A 10096-nucleotide genomic window follows, 5' to 3' on the forward strand; every position below is an offset into this window, starting at 1 on the left:
TCCATAAACCGATTTTTATCAACGTTTTTGCTCGATTGGTGTAATCGATACCTTTACCAATGTTGTACGTGATAGCTGTTAACCTACAACAGATTTCACGAGGTGTCCAAATTAACATTTTAGATACGGCAGACGCATTGACATAAAATGATTGAATCTGCTACTTCTTCTGTTCAAAGTATCACTTACTTTGATACCAAATCTTGTACTTCTTTTGTTTTACTATACCTTTTGCATATAAGGGCATTCTAACAGAAGGTCATCGTTAATTCTTATCGTTGCTGTCGACAACAGATGATTGCTAAATGTATTTTTTTTTTAAATTCAATTTTTATTTGTTTTAGAGAATGTTGTGTTTTATTTTACGATGAAGACCTGTTTCGGGCAGTAATCCGTGGATGATGCAGCGGTTGAAGAAATTTATTTTTCTTCGAGCGCAAATGTATCGAACCAAAATTGATTTTGAAAAGAAGTTTCTTTTCACATTTAATTTTTCCTTTAAATGATTCGAGTTGTGTGCTCTAAAACACGGAGGTATGGTTAGCCTTTCGATATGCAAAATAATTTCTAACGTAAATATCATCTTAGATGATCGTTCGAATGTATATTTGTTTGCGAGTTTTCGGTCATAGTTCTGCTATGAAAATAACCAAAAACTCACAATTACGTTCTCGAAGCATCGAGCGAATTGTATTTACAGTAACCCATTGTTCTATCAGTACGGTCAGCGTGTGAGGTGTATCGTACACTTGATTTGATTTAGTCTAAAAGTGTACGAGCTGATATGCACATGGTCATGACAAAGGTGAACTGATGAGTCGTAAACGACGAAATCAGCTTGTTTTTTGTTTATGTGATGGAAATACGTTCTGATAAAGAGTGGAGTGAAATAGTTAAATTCAATTTTCATTTGTTTTAGAGAATGTTGTGTTTTATTTTACGGTAAATTTTTTGCAAATATTTCGTCATAAAAAATGCGTTTGAGGTTACTTTAAAGCCATTTACGCCTCTTTTACATTAAACAAATCAGTAAACAATCTAGTCAAAAGCCAGACTGAAATTTTCATATTTAAAGCTGATGATGTAACAATATAGTTACGAAACGTACAAACAAAAAACTTTTTCGTGTTTTATTGTTTACAAACATTGGATCGAAAAATTGAGAAAAACAACAATCAACATATTTCGTTCACGATCAAGAAAGCTACCAAAAGCATTGCTGCTGGCTAGCACCATTAAATCATTTAAAGTAAACCATTTACAGCATTCAATTTAATGTACCACTCTGGATTGATCAAGTCTCCAATGTCTACACTGGTTTCTTCGTATACTTCGCGAATAGCACACTGAAGCGGACTCTCGTTGTCTTCAATTTTTCCTTTCGGGAATCCCCATAAACCTTTGGAAAAACATGACTGAGAACATGACAATGAAGTCCTGAGATAGTAAAACAACTCCACAGGTTGGAATTGATCAGTTGTATCTGTAACAATATTTATTAATGGCTTCGATTGCAGTATTAGTGAGGGAATGGTGAACGTTGAAAAAGAAACAAATCAGAAGGCAGAGTGTATTTGTCTCACAGGTAAAACACTTGCAATCTAAACTAATCCAGTATGTCATTTAAATCGAAGCAAATAACATGATTAAAATGGAACAAATGCTGAAATACTTGGGCAGCAAATTCGTTGAGCGATAATTTTGTCATCTGCTTGTTCTGCATGCAAATTGTGTCCAAGTAACACCAGTAACATTGTGTCTTTTCAACATTGAAGCAACACTTGATATTATCAAGACATTCCCGGAAATGTTCACACATGGTTGACAAGGTCCTGCAAGTGTTCCAATTGTCGAGCCATTCATAGGAGACTGTTTTTGATAAATCCTGTAAATTAATCTTATAAACGAATGAATGCAGAAACATCGGCTTGTTTTGATTCAGTCAATCGACAGGTCTTTATACTGGGGAAAAAAATGAAACCTTTGTATTTGATGTAGTTCGTGAAGTCGCCGACACCGCCCAGCATTATTTAATGTATCACTCATATTACTGGTTGATAATACTGGACTTCAAAAATTAGATGTTCAATGTTTTCAAGACCGCAATACAAAAAACGATTCGAACGAAAATAAAGTAAATTGAAGACTTTCTACTCGCCAAAAATATTTCACCTACTTCCTGGACTCCTGTATGCTACGGCAATTCGCTACATTTCGTTTAACGCACTTTTTCACAACTTGCGAGCAACTATTTGACTGTGACGCTATATCCAGTTCACTTCAATCTATGCGTCATCAAACAGCACTTCAGGTAGTGGTGGTGGGGATTTCATTAAATTTTACACAAAAGAGAAATAGAGACAGAAATATTTTGTTGGCGGTGCAGTTCACCATATTGCGAGTCGCTGCATTGTTATATTTTTTGGAATTCTTTTTGAGTCATAAAACTTAATCCGAACACATGGTAAATTACTTTTTAATGAGCCTTTTGGGGCAGTTGATTCTTTTTTTTCAATTACGCCGGAAATATGCAACAAAAACTTTGCATGTATAATGCGCACTACATGCGCTCGCACCATGCCTTGCGATTGGCGTCTTGAAGATGCATATCCAACTCCATCTACAATGGAGATTCTGCATCCACAACGACTATATCGAAAGGTAAAACTTTCGTCCCTTGTCATTCAATGTACTATTTAACACGCAGAGCGATCCGAACCATTGCCCCGGGGCGAAGCGGAGGGCTGCAATGCAAGCCGGGCGGGCGCGGGAAAGATATAGGTAGATTTTGTCAGTTTGATCCGAAAATTTCTGATCGACGCACACAGGTCTTGGGATCCTTTGTGCTACCCAGTCATCAATAAAATCTTTGGAAGTCCTTTTCCGGACCTCCTCTCCACACATCAACCTCTCCCGACCTTTCTAAATCGCAAGCCTCATATCATAGCCATAAGTCGGGTGTCGAGGCCAATCCAGATATTCTACACATTTGTAGAATCGTTAAAATTCTCTTGCTTGTACCTCGACTAAGACGGAACGAAGCCAAACATCAGACCTTGTCTGCAGCGAGCTATAAGTTAAATCAATAGCATAGTCACTGAGTTCGACGACAGCTAAACAAAGTGCCTGTACATCTGTTACAACGTAAACAGAAATCAATGCAAATTCGCCTGGTTCACTACTTACAAAACACAGTTCAGAGCAAATATGACTGATTTGTTTCGGAACATTGTTGACAGTTAATCACACCACTGCTGTTGAAAACACATTGAAAACAATTAACGCGCAACTTATTTAAAAATTTAATTTTAATAACAAATTATTTATGCGATTGTCATTCAACTACTATTTCTCGCATCGTCATTTTTTTATATAATTTGGTTCCGTTTTAAATTTTATATACAAAACATTGAAACGTTGATATAATTCATTTAATAGTTATTTATGACATCGAGTGCGAAGAACTTTATTAGGCTCTTGATGTGTAATTATGACACGAGGCCGCAGGCCGTGTGTCATAATACACATCGTGATCCTAATCGAGTACGTCGCAGCGAGATTCATACAACGTTTTATGCAACAGAGGATAATAACACAACATCGGTGATTTGCATGTAATTTAAACAGAACCAAATCAATTGTTTATGTGTTACATTTACATTATGGAAGAGAAATGTCCAATTCTTTTTCCAAATTTCTATACTCAAGAGAAAGAAATTGACATTTATTTGCGTTAAATGAATTTCACTAAACAATTCGACGTTATTATCATCTTATTGACATTGAAACTATAAAAAAAATAGTAGCTTCAACTCTAGGTACTAGAGCTGTGCGGGCAGCCCAAAAAATTGGCCCGCCCGATGCCCGCTCTCGCCCAATAGCACCAGGCACGGGCGGGCCTAAGTTTTTCGGGCGCGACATCAGGCAACTAAATTTCGGGCGGGCATCGGGCAGGCATCGAAAATTGGTCGGTCGTCGGGCTAGAGAGGGATCAATAAATGTCACAAAAACAAGCAAACAGTTTTTGCTTGTAGGTCGGCCACATTTGAACATATTTCGTCTGTTTTAGCTTTATTAGATAGGTATTGACTGTACCAATCAGGGAATTTTTTTTTTTGAAATTATGTTCTCCGGAGCGTGAGCTAGGTCTCTTGGAGTAAGCTCTTATCTGGCTACTCGGCCGTACAGTGAACGTGGAGTATTTTGTCAATATCTCGAGTAAATTTTGACCGAATTTCATGAATTTTTTTTTGTTTGAAAGGTATTAACGAATGTAAAGCGTCGGTAAAATTTCCGGTCTCCTAACAAAATGGCTGCCGGTGGCCATATTGGATTTTAATAAAAGTGATATATCTTGGGAAAAATGGTACTTAGAGAGTTTCTGTTAACATGGAAATAATTTGTTATGTGTGTGGGGTGTTTCAGGCATTCCATATATGGACATCTATATATACCTATATACAGCTATATTGAGCTATATACATACAGGCATATAGAGCTATATAATAGCATATATTTATCTGTGAAATGTTTATTTATAGTGAAATATAGTTAAATATAGCGGTATATAGCTGTTTAAATAGGAATTTATGAAAGTTGACTTCGTACGGGGCTGTCTATATTGCCTCCGGCAATTTATTTGTATATGATAACAAGGCAAAGAGTGGATAATGTAAGTGATTTTAAAGGGAGAATAGTTTTTCAGTAGAGAAGAAAATGAAGTAAGAGAAATGAAGAGTTTCACATTAAAGGCTTTTGATACGAATAGGTGTTAGCGGCGTTAGCGACGTTAGCTATGTTTTGGATACAGTTCATACAAAGAAGGAACAAACATATTAAATTCGACGAAATACTGCACGAAATACTGAGGACGAACAAGAAAAAGTTCGAACTTGGTTCAGTGACATAAGAGAGTGGTCACTTAGGAATAAAGTTAATCATCAAACTTTGAATGACTTACTTGGTATTCTTCGTTTCCACAACGTTAGAGGCATTCCAAAAGACGCAAGAACAATGTTAAAGACTCCGAAAACCCATGTGATTCAACAAATATCTGGTGGTACTTATTGGTACAATGGAATATCAAAAAATCTTTCCCTGATGTATTCCGGCAACAAAAATGAGCCCTAAGAAATTTCGATGATGTTCAATGTAGACGGTTTGCCTATAAGTAGGAGCTCTCAAAGCCAATTTTGGCCAATTATGGGCCAAGTTTACGAATCGGAATACGGCCCTTTCTTTATCGGAATATTTCATGGTTATACAAAGCGGAAGAACTTAGACGAATATCTCTCATGCTTTGTCACAGAATTGAACGACCTTCTTGAAAACGGCATTGCCATCGATGGCGAACATATTGTTATAGAGTGCCGCTGCTTTCTGTGTGATGCACCAGCCAAATCGTTCGTTAAGTGCAATGCTTACCATAATTCGTATTTTGGGTGCAATTTTTGTTTGAAAGCACAAAATGAAAATTTATTGAAGTTAGTCGCTTCACTTCATGTAAAAATCGACGGTTCCATAAATCAAGCCATACCTCAACCAACAAGAAAAAAAGATATTCCCGCAGATGTTCAAAAGTTGGTAGATGAACTTCCAGTGAAGAATAAACCGCACTTTGTAGAATTCCTGAAAGCTTACAAAAATAAGATCGATTTGAAAGATGCATTGGTAATGCTTGTAAAAAATTCCTCGATGTTTGCTGTCTTAATTTTTGTGGACCTAACGCTCATATGATTAACATCGATGTTAATCACATGAATCACACTTACGACATAACTGTTTTGAGGAATTTCCCTTGATCTAATCAAGTACCCAATTTTGCTTCTAATCTGGGTAGGATTAGGAAAACTGGTGGCCGGCCCTGGGATCGAACTCCCGACCCATGGGATTGTAGTCCACAACTCTACCACTGAGCCACCAGTTCCCATTTGAGTTTATGATAAATGTTCTTCTAATACGGTTGGTTGTTATCACACTCACATAACACATTTTTTGGGTATTTAGGTCGGGTATTTAGGGTTTTCAATAATCACCAGTATTAAAAAGCTATTAAAATTAAATAAAAAAACAAACTTGACCAGGATTCGAACCCAGATTGAACATAATATTTTAGTTTTCGGCATTTGATTGATGTTTACCATTTTAATACACAATGAGTCTGTTTTGGATTGAGAGAATTGAGAGAATAAGAAACGTCATGTATAATAGAGGCTCTAGCGATGTGAGTTCGATGAACTCAAGTTGATTGGTGGAGCTGATGAAGAAAAATGCACCAAAAGAATTTTGGCGGCTTTGTTTTCCGACGATTTGTTAATGGATTATACTTGGTTCGGAACATCAACTAAAGACCCGTTCAAGGACTACAAAGTGCATGCTTTAATAAAGGAGTGCGTACGCGTGCACTATGCTACACTGACTGACGCGAATTATCAATCATATGTTCAGGATCATCTTAAGTATGCCTGCTCGCGTGTGGAAAGACGATATCTCCAATAAAAATTTGCAAATACCATATTTAAAACGTAAATTAAATGCTGGTGTGAAATACAGATTGTTTGAGTTTTCAATGAAGAAATTGTCTGTATTTTCGAACCGTTTTCTCTTGACCGTACTTATTATAATGAAGTACAAAGATTGAGTAATTTGCAAAGCCTCATACTAAAACCTAGACTGATTGTTTTATATTGATCTTTGGCAACACGTATGCAGAAGACACTAGATTTTGGGAGTTCTGAGCGGAGTTCATTTATTGGCAAAGGACTATTAGAATATCTATGAGTAAGTGTTACATAGAAAGCGAATGTAGGAAAAATCATCTTGCTCAGCCGCGGATTTGAACACGGGAATGAACACATGAAATTTACTTCGAATGCCTTTATGTTGTGTAGAGTGCTAGATTGAATGTGTAGTGTAGTGTATGTGTGGTTTGTGAACATATATATTACATTAGTCTTTGTGTATGGAAATCTTTGTTGTAATTCCTATAAAATATCGAAACAACCTTTTAAGATTTGAAACTAGCCCCCGAATTTAGCGCCATCTATAAGACAATCGCTCAGTGGTTGCTGCAACGTTGACAATTGTGGTATAAACATTGAAAAAATTACAACGTTGTACCGACCTTAGTTGAGGAAACGTTATTATGACGACAAATACACCTAAAACGCTAATAGGGTACAACGTAATATTTGTAAATTACATAAAAGTTGGTCGCACAACTATAAACACCAAAATCGTTTTGTGAGCATTCTGAGAAATTAAGAAAATGAGAAATTTGGATTGAAGTGAAAAATATTTTTTTTATAGTTTCAATGTCAATAAAATGATATAACGTCGAATTGTTTAGTAAAATTTATTTAGCGCAAATGGACAACTTCTTTCGTTTCAGCACACATGTCGTCGATTTGTGTGCATTTTTTGTGCATAGAAAAGGAAGACAAGAAAATCGAATGTTTGTTTTTAAATGCAATTGCGACATTCGATACAGTTTCTTTTTTTGCTGGGATAGGGTTTTTGCTGCTGGGAGAGAAAACGTAAACAACACGTAAAAAGCTATCAAAAGATGTGACAGAAGGATAAGCTAAATATACTGAAAACATACATTTTTACAAGTTTAACGACTGTAGTTGGTTGTAATCATCGATATATTATACTGTAGATAATGAGACAAGAAGAACAAAATTCCGGAAAAATAGCACACATACAAGTGCAAAAAATACGAATCACAACACAAAACGAAGAGAAAAAGGAAATCGAGAAATGCAGAGTTTCAATTATTTTCAAATATTTGTATGACTTTCGCGCGCTTTCTCAAAACGTAAGTTACGTTACACATACATCCATGTGATCTTTCCGCATAAAGTTGCTTTGCCATTACTTATCTACCCAATATTATATCGATGGTTGTAATCAGAGGTTGTTTCATCTCAACGTTTCTTCTGGAAGTAGTTGTTTCTTCAGCAAGGCGACGGTTTCGAAGAAACGGTGACATTCAGAAAGTCACCGATACTCATGCCGTCGAAATTTCAGGACAATAGCATGACATTACCTTTTTTTTGTGCGCAAAAGTATTTTATTTTAAAGAATAGTGAAAATTCACTGCCTAATTTAGAATGTGAACAACAAGATACTGTACTTCTAAGGTTATCCCATTCGTCACTTTGTATTTTTGTATTGATTATTTTATCACCAGCCTAAAAAAACGCTGGTGTAGACGTGGTGCAAGTTCTTGAGACACTTGTTAAACAATAATAAATTGTAACAAAATCCAAGATAGCGGCCGTTCGCCATTTTGAAAAAGTCACCAAACAAGCAGTTCAAGCAATTCCCGTTCTCACAACAACAAAAAACACAATGGAGAAATATTTGTTCGTCATGTCACCACGACCACACGTATCGCACTCACACACTCAAAACATTAACACTTCTTCTTCTTCTTTTTCAGCCTGTTTCTATCCACTGCTGGATGTAGGCCTCTCCAACTTCTTTCCATTTCGTACGATCCATTGCCATTTGCTGCCAGTTTGTACCTGCAATATTCTTAATTCCGTTTGTCCATCCCTCTGGTGGTCTACCTATAGCTCGTCTTTTATATGGTCGCCAGTTCATGATCTTTTTGGTCCAACGTTCGTCTGTCCTTCTTGCAATATGTCCCGCCCAGCTCCATTTCAGAGATGCTATTCTTTCCATGACATCAACGACCCTGGTTTGTTGTCGAATCCATTGATTCGTCATTCTGTCTCTGAGTGTTATTCCAAGCATACTCCGTTCCATGGCTCTTTGTGTCACTCTCAATTTATCTTCGGATGCTTTCGTTAAAGTTAACGTTTCCGCTCCATAAGTGAGCACTGGAAGGACACAAGTGTCGAAAACTTTGCGTTTCAGACTATTGTTCATTTTGCTTTTGAAAATTAGTCTGAGTTTTCCGAACGCTGCCCATGCAAGACCAATCCTACGTCTTATTTCTGCAGTTTGGTTGTCCAGACCTAACTTCAGTTTATGTCCTAGATATACATAGCTGTCGACTCGTTCAATGACAGTGTCACCAATTTTGATTTCTCTATCGTCCCCGATGTTGGTCATGACTTTTGTTTTCGATAAGTTCATCTTGAGGCCAACTTTGCTCGCCTCTTCACTTAACTGTTGTAGCATAAGCTGAGCCTGACCTAGATTCGCTGCTATCGGTACAATGTCATCAGCGAAGCGGAGATTGCTCAGGTACTCTCCATTTATCTTTATTCCCATTTTACTCCAGTTTAACTTCCTAAAAACACTCTGCAGAATCGCCGTGAATAATTTCGGTGAAATAGTGTCACCCTGCCTTACACCTCGGCCGATTCTGAATTTCTCCGTGCTCTTATGAAGTTTTATACATGAAGTAGCATTTTTGTACACATATCGAATTGTGTTGGAGGAGTTATCACCGTCGTTTGTGCTGAAACCAGATCTGAAAGCAGCTTGTTCAACAGGTTGGTAGAAGTCGAACTTGTTAGTGTTCCTCTTCGTAATGATTTTCATAAACAACTTGTAGAGTGTTGACAATAGGCTTATGGGTCGGTAATTTTCCAGCTTTGTTATGTCTCCTTTTTTATGCAGCAATGTAATTACCGCATTTTCCCAAGCTTCTGGTACTTCTTCCCATTGGAGACATTGATTAAACAAAGCCGTGATTGCCTTTAATAAGGAGTCTCCACCCAGTTTAATGGCTTCCACTGGAACACCATCTTCTCCGGGAGACTTTTTGTTTTTCATCTCGGCTACTGCGGCCTTGACTTCATCAACAGTTAACATTAACACTACATGGGCATTATAAGGAAACTTCTCCTATGAAAGTATTTTCTTCGGATAAATCGCATTGTTCTTACAATGCCGTTCTAAGTCTTCATTCCAAATTTCAACAAAACCGGTATAAACATTTAGGAGTTGCTGGACGCCAATTTTCGATGGACACCCATGATGTAGGGTGAACATTTTCTATATTTTCAATTTTTCCATAGGAATGTGCAAACTTTAAAAATCAAGATATCAACTTCATCACCATTCAGGCTTACTTTTACAAGGTATGTCGTGTTGAAATATGTCAACTGGCAAGGTA

Source organism: Bradysia coprophila, unplaced genomic scaffold (genome assembly GCF_014529535.1).
Source record: "Bradysia coprophila strain Holo2 unplaced genomic scaffold, BU_Bcop_v1 contig_137, whole genome shotgun sequence".
Classification (NCBI taxonomy): domain Eukaryota; kingdom Metazoa; phylum Arthropoda; class Insecta; order Diptera; family Sciaridae; genus Bradysia; species Bradysia coprophila.